Below are 23,865 nucleotides of genomic sequence, written 5' to 3'. Positions count from 1 at the left end.
TGTAATATCCACTCCTCAAGTCCAGCAGACTAAACCAGTTCGCACCACACTAACAGGCCAGCGTGTCTTCGACCCTCGCGACGGTATACTGGTCAGGTACCTGCGCCGGTTCAGGGTCCTATAGGCCATTGACATGCGTATATTTCCGTTCTTATTCCGGGCCACTACTATTGGAGACGCTTAGGGGCTTCGTGACTCAGTGATGATTCCAGGTTCCTTCAAACTGCACAAGTACTGCCGTGCGTCTTCCTGATCTGCAGGGGCCTGTCGCCACGACCTCTCTCTAAACTGGATCTCCTCAGTTACTCGGATGATATGTCGTCTGCTCTTGAAACAACCCGCATCAAACCCGCCAAGAGAAAAAAAAAAACATCTTCCAGCTTCAACATCTTCTCCACCAGCCTGCGTTTCCACTCCGCCGGCACAGGAGAGTCCCCAAAGTTAAAGGCCTCAGTGGTCAGCTTTCTTCTGTTCTCCAATCCTTCCCCCCTAGTGGGCTTCACAGGGGAGCTAGACATTACCGTCACCGGAAGCAAATGCGTCAGCGGCATCCCTCTATCAAAGGTGATATCTCTCTTCGTAGTGTTCCTGACAATCACATCGATCCGCCTGGCCTGTACAAACGAGGGCTTCTGCAATTCGGGCTTCACCAGTACACCAGCCGGAAATCATGTCTCCCCCTCGAGGTCTTCCGGGGCGTCAACTAAAAAATCCTCGCCATCAGGCACTCCGGGAAACCTGGGGCTTCCCATCACTCTTCCTACTTCCCCGGGCCTTATAATCACAGGCGTCGACTGGGTGCACCACACAGTCCCTCGTTTAAATTCGGTCTCCGACCCTGGGCGGCGCCGCACTTCCTCAAAAGCAGCATGAAACGCTAGGTGCACGGCCCGGGTCCCAAAACAGTTATCACTCGCCCTCTTCTGGCAGGTCCTCATGAGCCTCCGCACCACAGGGGTGTTTGTCCCCACCAGGATTGAAGCAACCCCTGTCTCAACTGGGTCCGGACAAACCAGCAGTAACGTCTCCAAAACTTCAGACACTCCCACCTCGGCTTCTGAAACCTCCAGTTTCACCGACAAATACGCGTCATACGGATAATCCCCAGCACTGACGCCCCAAATCGCCATTGCCCGGAATGGGTTCAATGGCAAATGCGTGAAGTACTTATGGTGAAACGAGCGATATCGTAGCGTGACCTGTGACCTGGTGTCGAGTATGGCTTTAGCAGAGATTCCCCTTATCGGTAGCGATACACTAGAGCGGGGTCCCAACAAACCTTCCGGAACCGTGCCTTTGGATTTCGTGGATTCCTTGGTGCATTGCTGGGAACGCGTTCCCTTAGAGACTCCAGGCCGTTCCCTCACTGGGTCCCCTCTAAGTTTCCCGCCACCTCTCCCTTCTTGGAAACCCAGGGACTCAACCTCCTAGAGGCTTCCGGCCGCACACATTCCCGCCGGAAGTGGCTCTCCTCACCGCTGTAATAGTCACCCCTTGCCTCTCAGAAAACTCTCCGGAAGTGTCTCTCTTTCCCATAGTTATAGCACACGCTACCAGCCGTCCCTCTTCCCGCAGACCTCCCGCTGCTCGTAGCATCCTGCGCTGTCCTTCTTTTGTGGACAAAATACTGCATACCGACCCCATAGCCCTCAGCTCGGCCACTACCTCCTTTATCAGTTGTCGGGTGGACCCAGCTCCTGTCCTGTCTCCACCGGGGGCTAGGACTGTGGATCTCACCCTGCTAACACAGTTTTCCCGCGACCTCAACGCGCGATCATCCCCCAACGCATCTCTGATCAGTTGAATGAACGTCGGAGGATGGCGCGTCTTATAAGTTAGCTGAAGACTCCAGGCAATGTTCTCCTCGGCCTGAGCACCTCGAAATACCTGGTCCATCCTTAACTGATCCTACTGTTCAGCCCGTATGACCTCCCGGTGCCGCAATCCATGAAGCCGTCTCTCTAGCCGAAAAAGGTACGCAGAGAGCTTCTCACCCTCCTCTTATGCATGTTTTGAAGCTCCCCGAGGATCTCCAAGGCCTCCAGTAATCATGCAGAGTGGCCGAACGCTGTTAACCTTCACGCCTCGCACAACCCCAGCCGTCTCTCCCCACAAACTTTCAAAGAATCTCTGTCGCTTTTCCTCATCAGAGCACTGCCACTCACTCAACAATTGCGACGTTTGCGTCTGGTCTCATAATGCTCCTCACACTCGGCAGTGTTGTTATCCCCGAGAAAACTCTTATCTTCTGTCGGGGCCCCTCTGCCCTTCTCGCTAAGAAGGTAAGTGTGGAGGCCAACTCAGAGCTCTCGCCTTTCACGGTGGAACGGGAATCTGACCAACTTTTCCAAATCTGACTACTCTTTTCCTTCATCCTCCAAAACCGAAAGAATCCGTTGCCTAAGATCTCCTCCCCACTCTGCAGGCAACTTTGTTCGCCGAGCTTTGGTCCCTCCCTCAGTGATACTCTGCAGGCGCCACGGCCCCACCTCCCCGGGGACGCCAATCTTCGCTGTCAATTCCGCACCTGTTATGTCTTCACTTGTCTGCACTAACACTATATCTGTACCTGCCTGAAAATCAAAGTATCGCGATTCAATGTCCACTTCGCCAAAAGGTAAATTGGACTCAAACCACGAAGTAACACTTCATCCGGTTTGCTAGTCTCCAGCCCCTCCCCCCCAACACGCACGCATTTCTCTCTGCCAACGTCACAACCCCCCAACAATGCCAAAAAGCAGAATCCGCCATCCCAACTGTATTTTATTTACGCAGAGTGGTTTAATTATTCTATCCCGTACGAGCCCCCACAAACGTAACTCCCATGGCTATCTGCTTGTGTATGTCTAGGGGAAAATCCGCCCTCCTGCTAAACACTGTCTCCCGTTTTCGTGAATGCTGTGAAATGCACACTGATACAAACTCGCACACACAATATCATGCAGTACACCATGTACGTTTACAGTATACTTTATAAATCTTACTAGAACTATGTACTAATAGCGATACCATTTAAAAATAAAAGAAAAAAGGCGCCGAAACTCATCAGAGTTCAATAAATTCGTGCACAACCGTTGGAGCTCAATTATCGAAGCCTTCACCACCATACGAACTTTTCCGACCTTTTCGACCCACCGCCTGGAAACAACTTCTTTGGTCGACCAGAGCGCGTCCAGCACGTCCTTCCTCTTGGGTTCTCCTCCTGAAAATCCCGGCACACTCACTCCAGGTTCTCACACATACAGATAGAACAACATTGCCACCATTGCTTTGTTCCTCCGTTATCAATAAATAAAACCTAAACTTCTAACTAAATAGAGTGCTACCTCATCAGTTACCGAAAACGAAGACATTTCATTATAACGCTACAGAGAAGTCGTTTTAAATATGCAATTAACAGCTAACATTACAGTTAATAATCTGAGAACCCCACATTACCATGTCTCACTCCTGCACGCACTTTTGTGAACACTTGATATTCTTTCAACAATGGTTGCATTATCAGCAAATTTATAGATGGTATCGCAGCTATGTCTAGCCACACAGGCTTGGGTATATAGACAGTAGAACAGTGGGATAAGCACACACCGCTGAGGTGCACCCATGTTGATCGGCAGCGAGGAGGAGATGTTATAACCAATTCCCACAGATCGCAGTTTACATGTTCGGAAATTAAGGATCCAATTGCAGGGGGAGGTACAGACGTCCAGGTTTTGTATCATCTCAGTTACAATTATGGGAAGGATGGTATTAAATTCTGAGCAATAGTCAATTAACTGTATGCTGATATAAGTGTTTGTGTTATCCTGGTTGTCTAAAGCCGTAAGAAGGGTCATTGAGATTGTATCTGCTGTTGACCTATTGCAGCAATAGACAAATTACAATATGTCCAGGTCCTTGTTGAGGCAGGAGTTCAGTGTGGCCATGAGCAACATGTCAAAACAATTCATTACTGTAATGGTTAGTGCTACGAGCAAAAATCATTAAGTTTGCTCATATTATTCATCTAAGGCACTGGTTTTATTGCTGCCTTTTTGAAACAAGTGGAAACTTCTGCCTGTAACAATGAGAGGTTGAAAATGTCCTTGAATACACCCGCGGAATGGTTGGCACAGGTTCTCCGAGCCTTTCCAGGTAATCCATCGGGACCTTTCGCCTTGCGAGGGTTCTCTCTCTTTAAAGACAGCCCAGCATCAGTCTTTGAGACAGAGATCACTGGGTCATCAGATGCAGCAGGGTTCCTCTCCTTTTCAAAGCAGGCATACCAGTCGGTGAATTGGCAGTGAAACATCACTGTCATTCATGCTACTGGGATTCACTTTGCAGGATGTAATGTCTTGCAAACCCTGCCTGAGTTATCGTACATCCGATGTCACGTAGAACTTCGAAAGAATTTCTCTCCTTTCCCTTGAAATGGTCCTCCGTAAATCATACCTGGTTGTCAGGTACAGGCCTAGGTCGGCAGAGTTGAATATCACAGACCGAGCATTCGTCAGACGACATGTAGTTCTTCAATCCTGTATTTTTTGTCTTTTTAAATGTTGTCTCTGTGCTTAAACTTAAATATTTGCTCTGTTTGCATTTTTACCCAATCATTGGCGTGTTCTTCCTTACATTCATGAGAGGGGGTACATTCACCGTGTACTTCTAAACCTGCTAGGTCATCCTCAGCTTTGTCATACTGGTTCCCAGTAGGTAGAGCAAATCATTGAACAGTACAGCACAGCAATAGACCCATAATATCGTGCCAAACATTCTGAAAAGCAGATCAGTAAACCCCCGAAAACTAATCCTTCCGACCAATACAAACTCCATCTTTTATCCTCCTCATGCTCATAAACCTATCTAAACGGTCTGTAAAAACACCTAATGTATTTAACTCCACCACTCCAGCACTCTGAGTAAAGACATACCGTTCACATCCCCTTTCAATCTACCCCCTCTCACCTTCAATGTATTGAACTTTTCTACCGTGTTATAAAGACAGTCCATATCTACTCGATCTGCGCCTCGCATAATGTTATGAACCTCTGTCTGACCTCTCCTCAGTCTCTGCTGCTCCAAAGAGAACAGCCCAGGTTTGTCAGGACACTTATATTATTACACTCCATTTCAACCAGAAAGCATCCTGCTAAGATTCTTCAGCTCCTTCTCCAATTTCTCAAAACCCTTCCTAAACTGGGTCAACCAGAACTATATGCAATACTGGAGATGTGGCCTAATCGGAGTCTTTTTAAAGCTGCCACATCACCTCTTTATCTTTAAGCTCAATAACTCAGCAAATAAGAGAAAGCATTTGACATGCATCTGAACCGCACATTGACCTACGTAGTCATTTTCATGGAGCTGTAAACTTGGACATCATACCTCTCTCTTAAGCAACACTGTTGATGATCTTCCCCTCAACCACTTACTACTTGATTTTGTCCTACAAAGCTGGAATACTTCACATTTATTTGTGTTGATCTCCATCTGCCATTTGACTGTCTTTAACTGCGAAAGATTTACATTGCGCTGTACATTTGCTTTTCTGCAAATCTACATTTGCCAGTCTTCTTCACAATCCACATCTGCACCACTCTGTGTATCATTGAGAAACGTACTAAACAACCCATCTACATTTTCATCCTGCTCGTTTTAATATTTCACAAACACAGATTCCTGCAGAACGTCACGAATTACCGACGAATGAGGGACTTTGTTAAATGTTTTATAAAATTCATGTCGACAACATCATCAGCTCTACCTTCATCTGTCTTCCGTCACTTTGTCAGAAAACTCAATCAAGTGGTGAAGATAGGACCTGCCCCTCAGGAAGAAATGATGGCTCTCCCTAAGTAGGCCCTGGCTTCCAAAAGCTCATTTATTCCAATCTCGAAGAAGTTTCCTCGGCAATATTTGTGCAACTGATGTGAGACCTACATTTCTCTGTATTTTCCCTTGTTCCCTTCTTACATACAGGTTTAACATTCGCCACACACCCGTCCTCTGGGTACTCGTCTGTGTCTAGGAAAGACATCAAGCTACTGGTCAAAGCAAAAGCAAACTCGTCTCTTGCTTCATTGAGAAACGTGGAGTAAATCCCATCAGTCCCCAGAATGTTGCTAACCTTAATACACATTAGGAGACCCAAAACTTCCTCCTCCTTGACCTCCAAATTCGCTAACATATTTATACATGCAGCACTGTCTACTAGTCCACACCTTTTCCGTTTGGTACATACTGAAGCAAAGTACTTATTATTTATTTTCCGTATATTCCCCGGATCCGGCAAATGTTTCACTCTTTATACTTGAGGGGCCGTACCCTCTCCCCAATTATCCTCTTGTCTTGAGATATGTTTTGAGTGCCTTGAGATTCACCTTAATTCTACTTGTCAAGGAGTCTTCATGGCTCCTCTTGGCTTTCGTAAATTCCTTTTGAGTCACTTTCTTGATTCTATATAAACTTCTAAAACTTGACGTACGTTTCGTTTTATTCTTGACTAAATACTTCACTTCTGAGGGCATCCACGTTTCTCTTCTATTTCCGTCCCTTTCCTTCGTTTTAACATGGAGATACATTTCCTGTACTCTGTGCAATTAACCGTTAAACACTCTCCCAATGTCTGATGTGGATTTACCAAAATAAATGTTATTTCCGATGAACCCTTCTTAGTTCCTGTCTAATACACTCCTGATTTGCCCTTCTCCAATTTAAAGTTATCCCATCTTTATCTCTAGCTATCTTGAAAGTGAGTGAGTTATGGTCTTAGTCACCTTGCTGCTCACCCACTGAGTGGGCAGTTACCTGAATAGACTCATTACCCAACACCAGGTAGTAGTACAATCCCATTCGTTTGATAGCACAATTCCTGTTCTTCAGTTCTTTTCAAATGGTCTCGGTCTGAAAATTCCACTGTGTCTCCCCTGTGTGTAGCTGTGAAATTTTCCCTTATTAGTCGTCCAACTCACAACTCTTTTGCCTCCTTCTCCAGCTTTTCCAAAACTTCAAAAACCTGGTAGTTTAACCACACGCCCCTGCCCATTTCCCAACCAAGTCTCTGCAATGGTCACAACATTACAGTTCCATGTAGTGATCCATGTTCTGTGTTCATCACCTTTATCCATAATATTCCTGACATTCAAGTAGACACCATTCAAACTATATGTCTCATCATACGAGAAAATTTGATTTTGCCTACCATACTGATATCTACCTGCGTGTCTTATCCTTCACCTACCGCCCTGGTGATCTGGTACCCTGCTCACTGCAAGATGAGTTTAAACCATCCTAAGTAGTATTAGTAAACCTTCCGGCCACCATATTACTTCCCCTCCTGTTCAGGTGCAACAAGTCCCTCTTTGAAAGGTCACCCCTTGCCCAGAAAAAAGGTTCCAATGATCCAAGCTTCAAACTAAGCCCCTGCAGCATCTCCTCTGTCACTCATTCATTTGTACTATCATCCTATTCCTGCATGCAGAAGCTCATGACAGCGGAATAATCCAGAAATGACTACCTTGGAGGCCCTTCCCTTTATCCTAAATCCTTTCTCTATATACTCAGTCTACAACAAAACCTCTTCCACTTTATTGACAATGACATCAGTACTCATATGCACCACGAACTCTGGATGTACGCTCTTCCCTTTGCGAATCTTCTGCAGCCGCTCTGATACATCTGGACCCAGACACTCAGCAGGCAACATCCTGGAGTCTCTTTTGCGGCTACAGTATCTCCTGGTTTTACCCCTAAATATAATGTCCCCTATCACTCATGAACTGCCTTATTTTACCGTTTCCTGCCACAGAGGAACCACTAGGTTTTCTTCATCTTATTTTGAATTTAAAGAAATTAACGGAATCAGATGCAACCAAAAGTTACCAAAAGTGTTTGTGGACTCGGTCTGACTGCCGAATAGAAAGTTACCGAACCTGTTTCCTTCCAGACACCAAAGGTGAGCTGGATGGTGCATTCGCTGTCCGTGAGATAGCCCTTACTGTACATGGGAGACACTAGGAAAGAGGCAATATTAGACTGGGGAGCAAACACGATACTGGAATTACAAACAACACACACAAAATGCTTGTGGAACACAGCAGGCCAGGCAGCATCTATAAGGAGAAGCACTGTCGACGTTTTGGGCTGAGATCCTTCGTCCTTCGAAAGTGCTTCTCCTTATAGATGCTCCCTGGCCTGCTGTGTTCCACCAGCATTTTGTGCATGTTGTATGAGACAGGGGAGTTACCGTGGATAGGGTTAGGACCATATCCATGACAGATATGCCCTGCAGAGACTGAGTCCAAGTTTGATCTAGGATGAGGAGCAGCTAGAACCAGTGTCTGATACCGGGAGCAACTATCAGCGATCCCAGGACCCGTGGAGTTGTCACGTTGTAGCTGGGTGGGAATATTTTACTGGAAACGTGATTATACTCAGAGATTGTGATAATGCCAATGTGTCCTGTCCTGGGTCTGGGGAGGAGCACTGTTTGGAACTGGAATAGAACATAGAATAGTACAGTACGGAACAGGTTCTTCGGCCCACAATGTTGTGCCTCCACCACTGACTCAGGTAGTGCATTCCACGCACCAACCACTCTCTGAGTAAAAATCCTTCATCTAATATCCCCCTTGAAATTCCCACCCCTTACCTTAAATCCATGTTCTCTTGTATTGAGCAGTGGTGCCCTAGGGAAGAGATGATGGCTGTCCACTCTATCAATTCCTCTTAATATGTTGTACACCTTTATCATGTCTCCTCTCATCATCCTTCGCTCCAAAGAGTAAAGCCCTAGCTCCATTAATCTCTGATCATAGCGCATACTCCCGAAAACAGGCAGCATCCTTGTAAATCTTCTGTGTAGCCCTTCCAATACTTCCATATCTTTCCTGTAGTGGGGCGAACAGAACAGGACACAGTACTCCAAGTGTGGCCAAACCAGAGTTTTATTGAGCTTCAATATTATCTCGTGCCTCTTGAAATCTATTCCTCGACTTATGAAAGCTAACATCCCATAACCTTTCTTGAACACCCATCTACCAGTGAGGGAACTTTCAGTGGTCTGTGGACAAGTACCCCAGTAACCTCTGTTACTCCACACTACCAAGTATCCTGCCATTTGCTTTGTACTCTGCAATGGAGTTTGTCGTACCAAAGTGTACCACCTCACACTTCCCAGGGTTGAACTCCATCAGCCGCTTCTCAGTCCACCTCAGCCACCTATCAATGTCTCTCTTCAATCTCCGACAATTCTCTACAATATGTGTTGTCTGCAAACTTGTCAACCCACGCTTCTACCCCCGCATCCAGGTCGTTTATAAACATCACGAAAGTAGGGGTCCCAGACGGATCTTTATGGGCAGCATTAGTCACAACGCTTCAATACGAATGTAATCACCCCACCACGACCCTCTGCTTTCTGCAGGCAAGCCAATTCTGAATTCAATGTCCAAATTTCCCTGCTTCCCATGCCTTATGACTTTTTGAATAAGCCTACCGCGTGGAAACTTATGAAATGACAAACTAAATTCCATGTAGATCACACCCATTGCACTACCCTCATCTATATGCCTGGTCACATCCTCAAAAACTCTGACAGTCTTATTGGACACGATCTGCTCTTCCCAAAGCCACGCTGACTGTCCCTGTAGGGCATTCCATATAAGGAATTATTCGTCATTTCTAACTGCATCGGTTTCCTTTCAGTGACCAAAGGAAAGTTGGATGGTGTGTTCATTGGCCTCAAAATACAGTCCGATGTGTACATGGTTGACAGAAGGGAAGAGGCCTCTTTCCTAAATCTTTACACTCAATATGTAGGATCTCATCTCCTTTTGTGACAATGAATTTGGTGCCAATTTGCAGCAGTGGACTTTCACTCTTCCTCTTGACAATACCCTGCATCTGCAGCAATACGAACTGGATGCGAGCACCCGCAAGGCAACACACCATCCTTGTGTCTCTTTTGTGGCCATAGTATCTCCTGCCTATCTCTGCTAATTAGTGAGTGAGCTGTCGCTATCACACTGCCTGAATTTACTCTTCACTGCCACAGGGGAACCAACAGTGTTTCCTCAATTCATTTTGAAATTCGTAGAATCAAGTACAAGCCAAAGTGTCCAAAAAGTGCTCGTGGACCCAGGCTGTCTGTCTGAGAACCTGGCTTAAAAACTGTTACGCTCTAGACATTGAAGATCACAGAGATCAGGCCCAGAAACCAAGACCTGGCTTGTGTAAATAGAAGGTGACTGCACCGGTTTCATTCCAGACACCAAAGGCGAGCTGGTGGGTGCGTTCACTGGCTGTAAGATACTGTCATTTGTGTACATGAATAACCGAATTAAAGAGTCGATGTGAGACAGGAGAGTTACCATGGTCAGGTTCCGGGTTATGGGTATGACAATTCTGTCCTTCACAGAGAAAGCCCGAGTTCATTGACATGTTCTGAATTACATTGCAAAGACACAGGAACATTTAGAAACCACACTCAAACCACGTGCTACGGGGCTTATTGACATCATTGATCGCATTCACAAGCTGCCACATAATGAGCGTGCACCTTATGATTGACATTTCTATGCAGCTGTTATACGTCCTTCTGCATTTTGCTAGTGTTTCAACTTGTATACCTCAATACTCTGCAGTATCTTTAACCTATTATGCTAATACACCAACAAAACGGGAGACCTGTGTAGATCTGATTTTCTGTAGCATTGATGGAACAATTCTGAGTACGGGAGCTGTTGACCCTTCAGGAACAAGTGATCATAACCTTGCTGGTCTCGAAGTACTTCGGGGGAGTAGATCAGAAAAAATGAAAGCCCTTAGATTTAATTTGACAAAGACAATAGTTTGAGCAGATGTGTCAAAGACCTCAGAAGGCAAACTGCATGAAACTGCTTGACATTCTGTAATTTGACAGACAATTGCAACAATTTAAATAGGTAATACATCGAGTGCAGCAAATGTTCATACCCAAGGTCACGAGATGCAAAAAACAACTATAGATAAACTACATGGATGAACAAAGATAGATAAAATATTCAAAAATTTACAGCTATGTAAGGAATACAGAAAAACATAGCAATATATTTTAACCATGGGCACATGAATATATGAGAACTATAGTCAAGTGGAAAATTCAAATAGCCAAATGCAGGTTTAGAAGGATATTGCTGATAATATTAAGATTGACCCTAAAAGATTTTGTCAATACTTTAGTCGTAAAAAATATGTTAAGTAGAAAGTTAAGGGTATTACGAATAATAGTGGTGGGTTAAATTATGCAGAGGAGGGCATAGCAGATACTCCTAGATTTTATTTTGCTAAGTGTTCACATGTAAAGATGTGAAAAATAAATTTGCTTAAGCTGAATCAGAGATGTTGAAAGTTAATAAATCTCACTGTCGGACAACATATACCGAAGGGTACATAAGGAAGTCTATGATTAAAAATACAAACACATAATAAGAATTTTTCAAAACTGTGAAAATTGATGAAGTCTTTAAGGAATTGAAATAGGCTAAAGTTTTATAAGAGGTTTGGCGGCACCGACCGTTTTAATTATTTACCTGTAAGCTTAGCAGTAAGCTTACAGTTAAGATTACCAGTAAGCTTAACATGTATCATAGTTAAGATAATAGAAACATTACTAAACACCGAGTTGGAAAAGTATCTGATAAGAAAAGGGTTGCAGCAAATGGGAATAAAAGGATCCTGTTCTGGATGAATGCCAGTGACTAGTGGTGTTCTGCAGGGTTTGGTGTTGAGACAACTACATTTTGCTGTATATAAATGATTAGGATATTGAAATAAATGGATTTGTTGTCAAGTTTGAAGATGATATGAAGATTGTTGGAGGGGCAAGTAGTGCTGAGGAAACAGGTATGATCAGAAGAACTTATAAAGGGCAAGGAAGTGGCAAATAAAATATAATATTTGAAAATGCACTGCCATGCATTTTAGTAGTTGTGATAAATGTGCAAACTATTTTCAAAAAGGGGAGAAAATCTAAAAATCTGGGAGCCAAAGGAACTTCAGAGTCATTGTGCACAACACCCTAACTGGGAGATTGAGTTGGTGGTGAGCAAGGCAAATACAATGTGAGCAATCATTTCAGTGGTCTAGAAAACTGAATGTGATGCTGAGGTCTCACCTTGAGCATTGTGTACCGTTTTGTGCTCCTCATCTCAGAAGCGATATGCTGGCATCGGAGGGGGTCCAGTTGAGGTTAATAAGGATGATTCCAGGAATGAAAAGCTTCTCATACGAAGAACATTTGATTACTCTGGGTCTGTACTCACTGGAATTTAGAAGGATGAGGGATGTTCTTATTGACAGAGTAGATTTAGAAAGGATGTTTCCAATGGTGGGGGAGCCCAAGACAAGAGGGCACAGATTCAGGAGAGAGGGTTGTCAATGCAAAACAGAGAGGTGGAGAAATTTCCTTAAACAGAGGGTGTTGAATCTGTCTATTTTTATTTTTTTTTTGCCATTGTGCATCTGTGAAGGTCAGGCCGTTGAGTATATTTAAAGGGAGATTGATAGGTACTTGTTTGGAAATGGCATCAAAGCAAATTGGGAAAAAAGACCTGGAAATGGGTTTGAGCTGGAGACAGAAAGGATCAGCAATAATTAAATGCTGGAGCCGACTCGTTGGACCATATGGCCTAGCTCTTCTCCTGTGTCTTATATCTTTTATGGTCATCTGCTTGCAGAAAGGCGGCATGGGTTCAGAAAGGGTAAATCGTGTTTTACTAATATGTTGCAGGTCTATGAAGAGGAAACTAAAATGTATGATAACAATAAAGAGATAATGTCATTTACTCGGGTTCAGAGGAGTTTGAGAAGGTACCCCAGAAGAGGTTAATATTCAAATTACAGGAGGTAGGGATTCAGGGTATGGGGTGCGACTGAGTGCAGAATTGGCTTAAAGACAGAAATGGAAGAGTTATGGTGAGAGGATGATTTTCACACCCGGAAGATGTTAAAAGCGGGGTTTCACAAGAATCAGTTTTGGGGCTGCTGCTGTTTTTATTTACATTAATGATTTGGGTAAGCACAGAACAAATAAACTATTTAAGTTTGCAGATGACACAAAGTTGGAGAGATGGGTTAATAACATTTAGGCAGCAGAATCAGTACAGGTAGATCTAAACAAAATACTGATGTGGGCAGATAACTGACAGGTGAAATTTAATGTATGTAAATGTAACATATTACATATGGAAGTAGATGTGTTAGACATAAATATACAATTGAGGTATTGAATAAGAAAGTGCATTGTATGTGAATGATTTGAATCTCCAGGAACACATCACTATCAACATCTTGACAATTGACTGAAGCAATTTGGAAGGCTAATATAATGTTGGGCTATATAAAGCGCTCAGAGGAGTTCAGAGCTAGATACATCTCCTTCATCAGTTTTCTACACTTTGAGGCCACGCCTTGAGAACTGTGCACAATTCTGAACATATTTTGTAAGGGATGTGAAGGCACTGGAAAGAGATCAGAGATGGGTGACTGCTTTCAATTAGCACTGCAGGGTGTGAACTATGCCGAACGATTGAGTGATTTAAATCTATTTGGCCTAAATTGACTTATGATGGGAGGAGACAAAATAGAAGTGTTCAGAACCATTAAGGGTAGAGGACAGTAGGATGCCAACTGCTACATCAAAAATAATCCATCAAAAAGGAAACGCGTAGACTGGTTGAAGGGACATTTCAGACAAACATCAGAAAGCAATTCTTTGCAGATATACAATGAACGCAACACTCACACACAGAGGGATTGAATGACAGGTTCGAGTATGAACCCCACACTCCCACACTGTAGCATAGACAGGTAGGTACAGATTGAACCCCATATCTCTCAGAATCAGAATCATGGTTATTTTCACTGGCATGTGACATGAAACTTGTTAATTTAGTTCAATGCAATACATAATAGAGAAGAGAACAAAAGATACAAATATAATAAATAATATAAAAATAATAATGATAATAAATAAAATGTAAATCAAACGCAGTATAATTATATTGAATGATTTTAAAAGCGCCCAAATTCAGAAATACGGTATATTAAAAAAGTGAGTTATTGTCGAAAGATTCAATGTCCATTTACGAATCGAATGGCAGATGGGAAGAAGTTGTCCCTCAATCACTAAATGTGCGACTTCAGCCTTTTTTACCTCCTTCCTGATGGGAACAGTGAGATATGGGCATGCCCTGCTTGCTGGAGATCCTGAATAATGGACGTTGCATTTTTGGGACAACGCTCCCTAAAGATCTCCTAGGTATTTTATAGGCTACTACTAAAGATAGAGCTGACAAGATTTATAACCATATAACCATATAACAATTACAGCACGGAAACAGGCCATCTCGGCCCTTCTAGTCGGTGCTGAACGCTTACTTGCACCTAATCCCACTGACCCGCACTCAGCCCATAAACTTCCATTCCTTTCCTGTCCATATACCTAACCAATTTTGCTTTAAATGACAATACCGAACCTGTCTCTACCACTTCTACTGGAAGCTCATTCCACACAGCTACCACTCTCTGAGTAAAGAAACTCCCCCTCATGTTACCCTTAAACTTTTGCCCCCTGTTTCAACTCATGTCTTCTTGTTTGAATCTCCACTACTCTCAATGCAAAAGCGTATCCACGTCAACTCTATCTATTCCACCCATAATTTAAAATACATATATCAAGTCCTCCCTCAACCTTCTACGCTCCAAAGAATAAAAACCTAACTTGTTCAATTTTTCCATGTAACTTAGGTGCTGAAACCCAGGTAACATTTTAGTAAATCTTCTTTGTGCTCTCTATTTTGTTGACATCTTTCCTATAATTCGGTGACCAGTACTGTACACAATACTTAAAATTCGGCCTTACCAATGCTTTGTACAATTTTAACATTACATCCTAACTCCTACAGTCAATGCTCTGATTTACAAATGCCAACATACCAAAAGCTTTCTTCACCACCCTATCCACATGAGATTCCACCTTCAGGGAAGCATGCAAAATTATTCCTGGATCACTGCGTTCTACTGCATTCTTCAATGTCCTACCATTTACCATGTATGGCTTACTTGTATTATTCCTACCAAAATGTAGCTCCTCACACTTTTCAGCATTAAACTCCACCTGCCATCCCTCAGCCCAATCTTCTAACTGGCCTAAATCTACCTGCAAACTTTAGAAATCTACTTCATTATCCACAATGCCACCTACCTTTGTATCATCTGCATACTTCCTAATCCAATTTACCACCCCATTATGCAGATCATTGATGTATATGACAAACAACATTGGACCCAGTACAGATCCCTGAGGCACACCAGTAGTCACCGGCCTCCAAACCTGACAAACAATTATCCACCATTACTCTCTGGCATCTCTCATCCAGCCACTGTTGAATCCTTTTTAGCACTTAAATATTAATACCTAACGATTGAACCTTCCTAACTAACCTTCCGTGAGGAAACTTGTCAAAGGCCTGACTGAAGTCCATGTAGACAAATTCCACTGCTTTACTCTTGTAAACTTTCCTCGTAGCCTCCTCAAAAAATACAATAAGGTTTGTTAAACATGACCTTCCATGCACAAATCCATGTTGACCATTCCTAATACACCCTGTCTATTCAGATAATAATATATACCATCTGCAAGAATACTTTCCATTAACTTATCTACTTCTGACGTCAAACAGACAGGCCTATAATTCCTAGGTTTACTCTAAGTAACTTTATTAAACAATTGAACCACATGAACAATAAGCCAATCCTCAGGCACCATCCCCGTTTCTAATGACTTTTGTAATATTTCTGTCAGAGCTCCTGCTATTTCTACGCTAACCTCCCTCATTGTCCTAGGGAATATCCTGGCAGGAACCGGAGATTTATCCACTTTTATATTCCTTAAAAATGCCTGTATTTCCTCCTCTTTAATCGTCATAGCTTCCATAACTTCCCCACTTTTTTCCCTTACCTTACACAATTCAATATCCTTTTTTTTGTGAATACCAAAGAAAATAAATTGTTCAAAATCTCCCCCATCTCTTTCGGCTCCACACACAGCTGTCCACTCTGATTCTCTAAGGGACCACTTTTATTCCTCACTATCCTTTTGCTATTAGTATAACTGTAGAAAACCTTTGGATTTATTTTCACCTTACTTCCCAAAGCAACCTCGTATCTTTTTTTAGCTTTTCTAATTTATTTCTTATAATGCTTCTTACATTCTTTATACTCGTTGAGCACCTCATTTACTCCATGCTGCCTATATTTATTGTAGATATCTCTCTTTGTCCTACCCAAGTTTCCAATATCCCTTGAAAACCATGGGTCTCTCAAACGTTTAACCTTTCCTTATAACCTAACTGGAATATAAAGATTCTGTACCCTCAAAATTTCACCTTTAAATGACCGCCATTTCTCTATTACATCCTTCCCATGAAACAAATTGTCCCAATCCACTCCTTCTAAATCCATTCGCATCTCCTCAAAGTTAGCCTTTCTGCAATCAAAAATCTCATCCCTGGGTCCAGTCCCATCCTTCTCCATAAATGTATTGAAACTAATGGCATTGTGAACACTGGACCCGAAGTGCTCCTCAACACATACCTCCGTCACCTGACCTATTTCATTCCCTTACAGAAGATACAACACTGCCCCTTCTCTAGTTTGTACCTCAATGTATTGCTGCAAATAACTATCCTGCACACATTTTACATACTCCAAACCATCCATCCCTTTAACACTATGGGCTTCACAGTCTATGTGTGCAAAATTAAAATCTCCCACAATCACAACCCTGTGCTTACTACAAATATATGCTACCTCCTTGCAAATTTGTTCCTCTAATTCTCGATCCCCATTAGGTGGTCTATAATACACCGCTATAATTGTTACTACACTTTTTCCCATTCCTCAATTCCACCCAAATATTCTCTGAAGACGAGCTCTCTGATCTATCCTGCCAGAGCACCGCTGTAATATTTTCTCTGACAAGCAAAACAACACCTCCCCCTCTTGTCGCTGCGATTCTAATACACCTGAAGCAACAAAATCCAGGAATATTTAGTTGCCAATCACACCCCTCCGGCAACCATGTTTCACTAATAGTTACAACGTCATATTTCCAGGTACCAGCCCATGCTCTAAGCTCATCCACCTTTCTTACAATGCTCGTAGCATTAAAATAAATGTATTTAAGAAATTCTCCACCTCTTCCTCTCTGTTTATCTCTAACTGTACAAAGAAATTTACTGTATTCTTTTTCTTCTTTCTCACACACATGTGTTCCTACTTTCTGGTTCCCTCCCCCTCCTACCTAGTTAAAATCCACTGGAGCCTTTCTAGCAAACCTACCTGCAAGAATATTTGTCCCCCTCCAATTCAGATGTAAACCGTCTCGCAGGAACAGGTCCCACCTTCCCTGGAAAACTGCTAATTATTTATAAATCTGAAACCTCTCTCCAGCAGCAGCAACAATTTAGAAATTGTTGATTTCTAAACCCAGCTGCACGTGGCTCTGGTAGCAATCCTGACATTGCTATACTAGAGGTCCTGACCTTAAACTTGGCACCTAGCTCCCTAAACTCACCTTTCAGGACCTCCTCACTCTTCCTACCCACGTCTTTTGTCCCAACATGGACCACGACATCCGGCTGCTTACCCTCCCCCTTGAGAATACTGACAACTGGAGCCGAGATATCGCGGACCCTGGCAGCAGGGAGGCAACAGACCATCCGGGATTCTCGATTTCTTCCACAGAACCTACTATCTGTCCCCGTAACTATCGAATCCCCTATCACTACTGCTCTCCTCTTTTCCCTACTTCCTTTCTGAGCTGAGGGTTCACTGTCGGTGCCAGAGACATAACCACTGCAACTTGTTCCTGGTAGATCGTCCACACCAAGAGTATCCAAAACGGTGTACTTATTGTTGATGGGAACGGCCATAGCGGTGCTCTGCTCTTCTTGTCTATTCCCCTTCCCACTCCTGACAGTCACCCAACTACCTGTCTGTTGACTCCTAGGGGTGACTATCTCCCTGAAACTCCTGTCTATTTCTGCCTCTGCCTCCCGAATTTTCCGAAGTTCATCCAGCCCCAGCACCAGTTCCCTAACACGGTTTGTCAGGACCATCTACACTTCTTTCAGTCCTGTGCAGTAATAAACTATATCATAGACTGACAGGTACAGAATGAACCTCACCCTCTCACACTTTATGAGAGACAAGGAGATTCAGGAGGAACGCCATTATCCTGCAATCTATGCATCTGTTTCTGGCAGTCTTTCTGCCTGCTTGACCTATCTATTTGTCAGTTTGCCTATCGCTCTCTCTCTCTCTCTCTCTCTCTCTCTCCTCTCTCTCTCTCTCTCTCTCTCTCTCTCTCTCTCTCTCTCTCTCTCTCTCTCTCTCTCTCTCGCTCTCTCTCTCTCCCTCTCTCTCTCTCTCTCTCTCTCTCTCTCTCTCTCTCTCTCTCTCTCTCTCTCTCTCGCTCTCTCTCTCTCTCTCTCTCTCTTTGTCTTACTTCTATCAATTTACCTCACGCTTGTCTTTCTCCCGGTCATTTCCAGCCGCCATGCACCAATTCATCTGCCAATTTCCAGTATTAGTTTCTGTTCTTTGACAGTCGGCCCATTCTTTTGCAGATTGAAATATTTATTCTCGAGTTCGTTTGACCTTTGACGGATTTGAAATACTGTTACACCTGCAACATGATATAGAGAATGCTGGAGGAAGTCAGCAGAGTTCCTTGTGTTGCCCTGGATTGCCGACATCTTCTGATTTTCTCGTATTCGCACATGAGCAACATGTTCATTTTACCCTTTCTTCCTGATTTCGGTCTCTCTACTTTATCATTGTTCGAATCTATGTTTGTGTATTGATTTCATTACTTACATCCTTCATATCAACATGAGATGTAAAAATCTTTACGTTATGTCTCTGTCTAAATGTGCAATGTGCAATTTATAGTAACTTGTAATAAATAGTATGTAGAACAGGACAGTCACTATAACATGGAAATACATCTGTGCGAATATTTCTGTGTGTGTGTGTGTGTGTGTGTGTGCTTGAGTGTGTGTGTGTGTGTGTGTGTGTGCTTGAGTGTGTGTGTGTGTGTGTGTGTGTGTGTGTGTGTGTGTTTGAGTGTGTGTGTGTGTGTGTGTGTGTGTTTGAGTGTGTGTGTGTGTGTGTGTGTGTGTGTGTGTGTGTGCGTGTGAGTGTCAACAGGAAGAATCTGAAGGTCTGAAAGACAATGGGAGACTGCAGGGACGAAGTAGAGACCGGTCAGTGCCGCTGCTTTCCGTTCAGAGATGAATAATTAGCCAACAAAAAGATGAAATATCTAAGTGTAGCTGTTTTGTGACAAAGCTCTACCGGCATATTTCCACCAGAGACGCTGCTGAGGTAATGCGAAATAGTTTTGATGTATTTGTCTCCAATCGCTCCAATATTTACAACAGAGACAATGGTATTGAATTAAAGTGTTTGTTCAAGCATCTGTAACTAAGAAAGTTAGTGAGTTGTATAACCGTATCTCTGGAGACAGATCCTCTGTATAAATCAGGGCCGTTTGGAATGCATCGGCTATCTGCCGGGCTGTGAATAGAGGAGCATCAGAAATCAGAGAATCACAATGAAATGGTGTATCCACTCATCCTGCGGATTCGAAATGTTTACTCTGCTTGTATTTCAGCGTTTGGAATTCCCGGTAAGCCGCAGTGTCAGCTACCATGGGTGGATGTTGAAGTTTAATTCCAATGTTGTGATTGATTCTGCCGCTGCTTTAAATTCTCACATTCCAGTGCCGGTATTCCGCATTTTGGGAATGGAGTGGTAACACCGGGGTTAAAGATGCTGGGACTTCTATCTAAATGCAAACCACCTCAGGAAATCAGCGAATCGGCCAATTTCTGTGGGACTGAATGGGTCAGGCATTGTTCTGTCAGCGGTTTGTGGTGAATAATGAGATGTTCGACTCTCTGCTTTTGGTCTTGTGGTAGCTGCACTGTGTTTGCAAATATTGTGTTTATACAGCCCAAGGAGCTTATGCGAATTGACTGTTTGCATTTGAATGTGAGTGATTGTCTACTTAGGAGCAACAATCAAACCATCGATTGTACTAACAGTTTAGCAAATGTGAGGAGTTCCATGCTGTATCACGAAACAGTTGTAAATTTTTAGTAAATGTGTGCGATATGACTGAATATAAAGCAGATGATGAACAACAACAAACTCGAGGAATGCTGGAAACACTGAGCCCCAAGCAGTTTGTATGGAAAGAGAAAACAGTTCACACCAGTGTCGGCGGAATCTCTGAGAACAGTTCTGAGGACAGATACTTTAAAAATGTTTTTCCCCATTTTTTGTTTTGCCTGGGTGAGACTTTCCAGCATTTCCTGGTTTTGTTCCGTCCTTCGGCTGTTCTGTCGCTGACAGGGATCGCCATGGAAGTTGATGATTGTCTAATGGCAGAATCCCGCAATCAGCGTCCGGATTTATTCATTTCATCCAGACGCTCCCGCGCCGGTAAAACATGTTCCATCCAGTATTGACTCTGAGGCGGTGGTTACCCAGTTTTAGCTTTCCGCTGCCACTTCACATTTTGGTCATCAGTAAGTAATCCGTATTCAGATCACTTGACTTTATTTTCCTGTGTATACTCTTCTCCGTCTCCACCAGCTCTACGCCCACTCTCGACGCTCCCACCACTAAATGCAACAATAAAGTTGAAATATTACAGGATCCCCTCAAACTGCTGCATTGCCTCTTGCTCAGTATTTTCTCAACTTACTGTTCCCTGTCTCTGTTCCAGCGAACTTGGTGGCGATTGTGATCCTGTCCCGGGGAAAGTGCGGTCTCTCCAAATGTGTCACTCGCTACTTGGTGGGAATGGCAGCGGCCGATCTCCTGGTCGTTATCTCGGATCCGCTGCTGAAGTGGACTGTTCGGATTTATTTTCCCCGATCATTCCTGAGAATCACTCCTGTTTGCAGACTCGGCCTATGGTTGATTTCTGCGAGCACTGCGGCCTCAGTCTGGCTGACTGTCGCTTTCACCGTCGATAGATTTGTGGCTATTTGCTGTGAGAAGCTGAAAGAAAAATATTGCACTGACAGAATGGCGGCTGTGGTTATCGGGACAGTGAGTGTTCTGGCCTGTTTGGTGACTGTCCCCTGGGTCTTTGTATACAAGCATAAAAAAATAATTGATGGTGTTCCCTGGTATTGTGTTGTTACTTTGAGCTTCAGAAAGTCTCCCTCATGGGCGGCATTTCAGTTGCTTGACCTCATTTTAACCCCTTGTGTCCCATTCTTTCTGATGTTGCTGTTCAATATTCTGACTGTCAGGCGGATTCTAGCGGCCAGTCGAGCCCGCAGGAGGCTCCGAGGACAAAAGAGTGGAGAGAATGACAAGGACCGGGAGATGGAGAACCGACACAAATCCATCGTTTTGCTCTTCAGCATAACCGGTAGTTTCATATTGCTGTGGGGAACACGGGTGGCATTTACTATCTATAGACGGATTTCAATGACATTTGGTTACTCTGTCACGGATATCCGTTACATCACACACCACACAGCGGGCATGCTGAGGGCTCTCAGTTCCTGCACCAACACGTGTATTTACGCCCTGACTCAGAGAAAATTCCGAGAGGAACTGAAGAATGCGGTGAAATACCAACTGACTCTGATTCTAGAACTCAAGAAACGTTATAGAAACAAATGCTGAAAAGTATTACAACTCAGCTGCCTACATGCTCCCTATTCTATCCCCCCTCTTGCGGGTAAATGGAAACAATGTGATGAACAGAGGAACAGTACGAACATGAGAGAACCCTCATTCGCTCTAAATGCTAAACAACACACATGAAGTCAGATCCTGATGAAGGGTTTCGCCACGAAACGTCGAATGGTTACACTTTTCCTCATGCAAAATGCTGGAGGAACTCAGCAGGCCAGGCAGCATCTATGGAAAAGAATAATCCGTGTAAGTTTCTGGCCGAGTCCCTTCATCACAGTCCTGACAACTGTTTACTCTTTTCCATTCTGTGTGCGTTGCCTCAGAGTTACTGTCTGGGATGGTGAGGCATCACTGGCCTCATCATCCCACATAAATCACCTTTGCACCTCATGTTCCGCCCTAATAAATTGAAGCTTGTTTCGAATCTGTTACCCTGCTTCCCGGTTCTGACAAAACTGCCTGATCTTGGAGTATATTTTCTGACTACTTACCATATCACTGTCAGCCTGTCTCACCTAATCACCTGAGCTGGGGAAGCTTGGGAACTATATTTACTCACTTATATATGCATGCACTCTGCTAACCTGTTTATCTGATCTTGTTTTATATCACTTTATTACGTAGTTACGAATAAAATAACGGCAGACTCCAGGTGTGTCCATTACTGCTGGTTCTTTTTATCCCCTTTTCAGGGTATGTAACAAGACAAAGTACCGTTATGTTCAATTGCCTCTCTGTGAGAGATAGAGAGATAGAGAAAATGAGCGCGAGGAGAGAGCGCGATGGCTGAGGTCTCGAAAGAGAGAGAGAATGAGACAACGCGAGGAAAGGGCAGGCGGGAGAGCACGTGAGGAAGAGGCTGCATGGAAATGACAGTACAGTAAGCGTGACGTAGAGGCCGTGAGGGAAACGATGCGGGCGATGTTGAGCTCGAGGGAGAGCAACAGAAGGAGACATCGCGAGGGGGAGAGCGCACGAAGGAGTTGGCGTGAGGGACAGGGCACGAAAGAGAGCACGTGAGGGAGAACGTGCGAGGGATAGGGCACGAGGAAGATGTCGCGAGAATGAACGTGTGGGAATGGGCGTGTGGGAGAGGAAGATAAAATAGAATGAGAGAGAGAGAGCGATAGAGTGAAGCGACTAAGACATCGTGAGGGAGACAGTGAGAGGGAGAGGATGAGAGAGAGCGAGAGGGAGAGAGACAGGGAGGAGACGGAAAGGGAGAGAGGAACAGATAGATAGATAGATAGATACATACATACATACATACATACATACATACAGACATACATACATACATAGACAGATAGATAATAGAGAGAAAGCAGGATGTGTAAAGTTGCCGAATCCGTGGGTCCACTCTTTCGCAGAGATCGGCTTGCTTAGTGGATGATAAGTATTACTTTGAATTATGTACAGCTACTACTGTAGATATTTGGTTTTTTTTTGTTCTGTATTAAAATCGTACGAGCTCTAACAAATTGTGTGGTTTCAACACGTGTGTAGTCTCCTTTGTTTGCGAATGCATAAGAAAACTGCCTGAGCTGAATCAAAGAAGAATACTATGAATGAATTCTCAAACAATGTTCATTACAAATAGGCTATCAGAAAACACAAAAATACATAGGGATGGAAAGATGTTAATCACATGTAGCAAACACATTATTGGGGACACAAAGCTAATTAGTGTAAATGTGTGTAAGTGATTGAGATTGCCGGATGATGCTTTACACAATCATGCCATGGCCAAGGATGTCTTTGAGAAGTTACGGGCCATTCTGAAAGGGCAGGGTGAACAGCCAGAATTCATGTTCCTTATTAGAACTAACAACAGAGAGAAAAGTCCATGCAAAGGGAATTTAAGGAGTAGTGCAGAAAGTTAGGAAATAGGAACTCTCATGTGGTGATTTCAGGATTATTTCAGGTGCCAGATGCTTGCGAGTTAAGAAATGGTAAGTTGTTACACTTCAATGTGTGGCTAACAATTTGGTGCAGAAGGGAGGGCAACAGGAACACAGATCATTGAGTTCTCTTCCAGGATAAGTGGAACTGGTGTACCAGCGACTAATTACAGTGAATGGGAGGTAATATTCCCACAGTGAAGCTTGCTGGAGC

Source organism: Hemitrygon akajei, chromosome 28 (assembly GCF_048418815.1).
Source record: "Hemitrygon akajei chromosome 28, sHemAka1.3, whole genome shotgun sequence".
Taxonomy (NCBI): Eukaryota; Metazoa; Chordata; class Chondrichthyes; order Myliobatiformes; family Dasyatidae; genus Hemitrygon; species Hemitrygon akajei.
This window is presented reverse-complemented; position numbering follows the sequence as displayed.